General features: G+C 41.4%; 1 protein-coding gene across 1 annotated transcript in view; it reads right to left on the bottom strand.

Moving 5' to 3' along the window:
* Positions 1 to 480: 480 nt before the first annotated feature.
* Positions 481 to 6,000, bottom strand: part of DTL (denticleless E3 ubiquitin protein ligase adapter) — a 61,180-nt gene continuing 55,660 nt past the window's right edge. The window contains exon 16 of the mRNA XM_039881150.1: positions 481 to 2,061. The gene's annotated coding sequence lies outside the window, so the exon portion shown is untranslated. The remainder of the gene's footprint in view (positions 2,062 to 6,000) is intronic.

Here is a 6,000-nt window from a genome sequence, read left to right as displayed (position 1 = left end):
TACTGACCTCAAAACACTAAGTCAGCAGTCCTCAACCTTTTTGGCACTGGGGACTGATGCTCCCATGAGACTCTAATGCCTGATGATCTGAGGTGGAGCTGAGGTGGTGATGCTAGCGCTGGAGAGTGGCTGCAAATACAGATGAAGTTTCACTCACTCACTTGCAGCTCACCTCCTGCTGTGGGGCCCGGTTCCTAACAGGCCACGAACTGGGACTAGTCAGAGGCCTGGGGGTTAGGGACTCCTGCCTACGTGTCTATTTTCCCAATATCCTCAATTTTCCCAAAGCAATTTATTAGTGAATGGACAGTAGTTATATTAGCATCATTCATCTAGTCACATGTGAAAAGACTGTATAAGGATGTTTAACATAGGACTATTTATAAAAGTAAAAATATTAGAAATGGTCTACATCACCAACAATAGGAAACTGCGTAAATAGATTATGGCACTTCCATAATATGCACTCAGGGCAGATATAGGAAGATGTTTTTAATATACTGCTGATTTAAACATTTTAACAAAGCAGTACAGTACGTAGTGTTTAAAGCACTTTAGAATGAACAGACTTAAAGAGAACTCCATACCTTGAATTGTAACAATAGCTAGGTAGCAAAGGATGGACTAGCAAAGGAGACTGAGCAAGAGTGGTCAAAGATACAGAAATTACACAAGAAGAGTGTTGGGTCATAGAAAACAAAATTTTGTTTGTTTTTTAAAAAGAAGAGAAAATGATCAATCATTCAACAGAGTCAAATGCTGAAGAGACAAGATGAGGACCGAAAGATGATCACTGTATTAGCTATAGATATCACTGATGACTGCTGCAAGAGCTGTCTCAGTAGAGTAATGACAGCAAAACCCAGAATGGAGTGTGTTGAAGGGTAAATGGGAGGTGAGAAAGTGGAATTATTTTGAGGAATTAAGATTGTGTAAAGACAGAAACAAGGCCACAGATAGAGGATGAGTGTTCAAGGATTCTTTTTTTATTGAGAGATATGAGTTTGTTTAAATAACTATAACATGGATCCAAAAGACAGGAAGAGACTAGGTAATAAGGGTTAGTTAAGGTTTATAAAAAGGTGGGGGAGGATGGGATATAAAACACAAGTATTGTAGGCCTGGTTAAACTTGGATGGGAGACCACCAGTGATGTAGGCATTTAAGAAAAAAATCAAAACGCAAGTATTGGAATTGCTCACAAGAAAAACTCTTCGATTGTAATGGGAAGCGAGAAGAAAGGGCGAAGGTGTAAATAGGTTTAAACATTCAGTAACACAAAGGAAGAACTCAGAGATGATGACTCGTATGGAGAGTGAGAGGAGAGTGAGAGCGTCAGAGGTCTCAGGAGCACAGGAGAGTGGAGAAGGCTGGACACAGCTGTTGAGAGGAGTGTGAGCTGATCAGAGAGATGTAAAAATACAACCACTGTTTGGTTCCATGTGGGGTTGGTGACCCTGAACTATAGTGCAAGTGGTGAGACTTCTTTAGTAGTATTTTGTTGCTTGGGTGCAGGCAAGAAGGAAGCAGATAGATCGGTCCACCTGAGGTTGAGATTTAGCCATACAGGAGAGGAGAAAATGTCTCCCACCTGCTTGCAGGACTGGGTGTGTGGGGATGAACCAGCTGCTGGGCTCTTCTGTGGAAGCGCAGCCAGAGGGAAATAGGAAGAGGGTGGTTCCTCTGTCCTCACTAAATGAGATGCCTTCCCTGCAGTTCACCTTCCAAACTTCCTGTCCCTGGGAGAGCTGGCCCTTTATTAGCCTGACAGATCCCCCATGTAGAACTCAGCCCCCCATGAGCTGTTTGCTGTTTCTGCAGGCTTGTCAGGAACAATCCCATTCAGTCTTCAGAAAAGTCTTTTTATACGTGCTGCTTCTTGATCCATACTGTGCTTGTGAGTGCATGGGAGGCACAGGGCTTGACCCACTGGGGAAGGTCACTGTTAACATCCAGTGAGGACAAAACAGCCTTCTTTAATGCTCCAACTCACTCAATACTGCAGTGCCAACAATGCCTAAAAGAAGCAATGGGGCTTGTCTTTCCTCTGGCCCTTGGCTTCTGTGGAAAGCAAAACAGAATGGAGACACTTACTGTTCTCAGTTCTCGGTTTTTTACCCAAGGAGGAGCAACAGGGAAGCCAAGTTATAGTTTGTGCATGTGTGACATTCCTAACCCGGTGGCTGGGCCAGAGTTGGCTCTGGGAAGCGAAGGGCTGGTGGAGGAGGAAGGAAGGAGTGATGACAGGTTCCAGCTCAGGCACAGGCCCCAGCTATGGCTTCTACTGCTTGGAGAAAAGAGAGAGGGTGAGCACAGAGGTGAGCCACTGATGGCTCTGCTGAAGTGTGAATATTGTTCCCCAAGCAGGCTGGCTTTGGAAACAGGCTGGCCTTGGGAAGAAAGCCACCCCTCACTCCCACCCCAACATACACACTCCAACTAGGGAAAGGCCAACCCCATGTTTCCTGTCTGTCTTTGCTCCCTCTGGGGAGGAGAAGACATTTAAATGATAAGCCTCTGGCCAGCTGACAAGAACTGAAACACTTGTCATCTCTGGGTCTTCATCTATGACCTGAGAGTTGAACAGGATGATTTATTTCTAAGGCTCTTTCAATTCTAGCTACTAATCTGATTGAACTGGAACGACATCAGATTTTAATTGTTTTATGGTCATTGTATCCGAAGGTCTTCACACATATTGGATGATAAACAGTCCTAGCACTGGTCACAGGGTTAGTGGGGAGAAGGTGGAGGAGAGAATCATTTAGGATGACTGCACCCTGAAGAAAGGGTTGAACCCCTATAGTTCTGATTCCACTTTTAAGGCCTAAGTTTCCTTTACTGCAAAACGAGACTCTGAAGCCTAGAAGACCTTTAAGATGCAGTTGATTTTCTGTGCCGAATGTCTCTGTCTTTAAGTAGTTAATAAGCTCTACCAGATAAATGTTTACTGAACTACTTGCTTGGCCTATGTGAGTGCTGTAGTGGAACATGACCCCTATCCTTAAGGAGCTCACAATGTATTTTACAAAATAATAAGCTACATACATAGAAAAAATATATAGTATAACAATCAATATCATCCATGGCCAAATGAATAGTAAAACACCATGGGGTGGCTCTGAACATGCTGCAGGCTGGAGGAACCATGAATAGAGGAGGAGAGCTTGCTTCCCCCTTGGCCTCCTGCTACTTTATCTCCCAGGAACTGCTGAACTGAGCTCAGCAGTTCTGGCTTCACCACTTGCAAACTCTGCAGAAGTTATTCAATTTCCCTAGGCTTCAGTTTTCTGATCTTTAAGATGGGGTTATTAAAAGTACCTCTTCCACACATTATCGTAAAGATTAAGTGAACTCCCAACAAACTCGGAGGGTGTAATATACTGAAGGCCATATATGACAAGCACAAGCTAATATCATACTCAATGGCAAACAGCTGAAAGCTTTTCCTTTAAAAGCATGTATAAGACAGATGCCCACTCTTGTCACTTTTACTTAACATAGTATTGGAAATAATAAGTGCGACTACATCAAACTAAACAGTTTTGCACAGCAAAGGAAAGCAACAAAATGGGAATGGGAGAAAATACTTGCAAATCATATATCTGATGAGTTAATATCCCAGATATGTAAAGAACTCATACAACTCAATAGCAAAAAACCCAAACAACCCAATTAAAAAATGGGCAGAGGAACTGAACAGACATTTTTCTAAAGAAGACATACCGATGACTAACAGGTACGTGAAAAGGTGCCCACATAAAAAGGTGCTCGACATTCACTATCAGGGAAATACAAATCAAAACCACAATGATATATTGCCTCATACTGTTTGAATGGCTGTCATAAAAAAGAGATAACAAATGCTGGTGAGAATACAGAGAACAGGGAAACCCTTGTACACTGGTGGGAATGTAAATTGGTGCAGCTACTATGGAAAATATGGAGGTTCCTCAAAAAATTTAAAAAAATGGAACTACCGCATGGTCCAGCAATCCCACATCTAAAAGAAATGAAAACAGGCTCTAGAAGAGATACCTGCACTTCCATGTTCATTGCAGCATTATTCACAAGAGCTAAGATATGGAAACAACCTAAGTGTCTGTCAATGGATGCATGGAAAAGGAAGATGTGATATAGAGAAGGAAATATTATTCAGCCATGACAAAGAAGAAAATCCTGCCATTTGAAAAGACATGGGAGGACCTTGAGGGCATTATGCTAAGTGAAATAAGCCAGACAGAGAAAGACAAGTTACTGCATGATATCGCTTATATGTGAAATCTAAAAAAAAAGAAAAAGAAAAAAAGAAAAATCCAATTAATACTTACAGAAACAGAGAGTAGAAAAGTGGTTGCCAGGAGCTGAGGGGTAGGGAAATAAGGAGAGGTTGGTAAGAAGGTACAAAGTTTCAGCTAATTCAGATATTTAAGATCTGAGGATCTAATGTAGATTATGGTCACCACAGTTGATAACAGTGTGTTGTATAACTGAAATTTGCTAAGAGAGGAGAACTTATATGTTCTCACCAAATAAAATAAAAAATTCAAACATGAAGTGATGGATGTAATAGGGAGAATCTTTTCATAATGTATGTGTATATCAAATCACCATGATGTACAATTTAAATATCTTACATTTCATGTATCTTATAACTGAATAATGCTGAAATTCAAGAAAAAAATGTATAATTTAAATTATAACATACTCTTAATGAGAAGGCATTCCTCTTTTTATCAGAGAAAATTTTTAATTTGAAGGAACAACAACAAAAAAGGAAGTCATGATCCAAACGAATGGAAAAGATTAGTGGGAGTATCCCTGTTAAGGTCTTTACACGGTATTCAATGACCATGTAACGTGCTCCATAATGATCCCTTTCCTACCCCGACCCCCAAAGAAGCCCAGCTGTGGGACTGTGACTCCAGATTAGGGCGGGCTCAGGATAGCTGGCCTGGTCTGATACGACCCTGGCTTAATGCAAGATCACCCAATTGAAAGTCTAAGTCTGTGTGTACACAGGACCTGCAGTGGCAGGAGTACAAGGACAGACCATTGCCTAAAGGTGATATCTGCTCTCCCAGGAAAAGGCAACAGGTGCAGGTGAGAAGGTCTGCATGCAAACGAAAGAATGTCATGGAGTGAGGACAAGAAGGAGCAAGATGGTGGGGTACAAAGGGCAGGGTCAGAACAGTGCCTGCAACTTGCTCCAGGCATGTAAAAGAGCTAGTTCCGCCTGCATTTAGTATGGGATTGTGTCTCCCTTGTTCAGTTTGGTTTAGTCCTCGTATTTACTTAAACGTTTAGAGTTGCTCTATTGCAGAGTCACATGGCCTCTCAAAACAAGTCTGGAATTGAACTGGCCATAGATGGTATAGTACCTTAAAACTGTCTCCCTCCTATTCAATTAATGACATGAAAAAATCTTGAAGCTATGGCCCATGGAATCCCTGAGAGTGGACAGCATCTGAATTGCTATCTGTGTGTGGTAAGAAAAATATAAGTGTCACGAAAGGGGACACTAGCGCTGAACTGTGTATGTGTTTGTTTTTGTTAATAACATATTAAGAAAGGTTTGAGCCTTACTGTGAACAGTACCTAGAACAGTGCCTGGCACGTAGTGAACATTAGACATGACTTTTTGGATAAGACTAAATGAACAGATGTATGATAGACATTAAGTAAATGTTGGCTGCCTATCTTGGTTCATGTCATTGAAAAGGGAGAGACTATAATCATGTGCTTTCCTCCACAGATAAAGCTATATTTCTTATTTGCCACTAAAAGATCATTCATCTGGTATTTACGTGATATGACCTGGACTCTAGTGCTGGCCCTACTACCATCAGCCATGTGACCTCAAGTAAATGACTCATTTTCTCTTTTTTCCTTCTTTTTTAATCTATAAAAAGAGGTTGAACAGAGCACATGCTAAACTTCCTTCCATGTCTGAACTTTTGAGATTATTCTGTGGTTCTGAGATAAGAGCTCCTGTGTGCA

Source organism: Pteropus medius, unplaced genomic scaffold (genome assembly GCF_902729225.1).
Source record: "Pteropus medius unplaced genomic scaffold, Ma_sr-lr_union100, whole genome shotgun sequence".
NCBI lineage: Eukaryota > Metazoa > Chordata > Mammalia > Chiroptera > Pteropodidae > Pteropus > Pteropus medius.
This window is presented reverse-complemented; position numbering and strand designations above follow the sequence as displayed.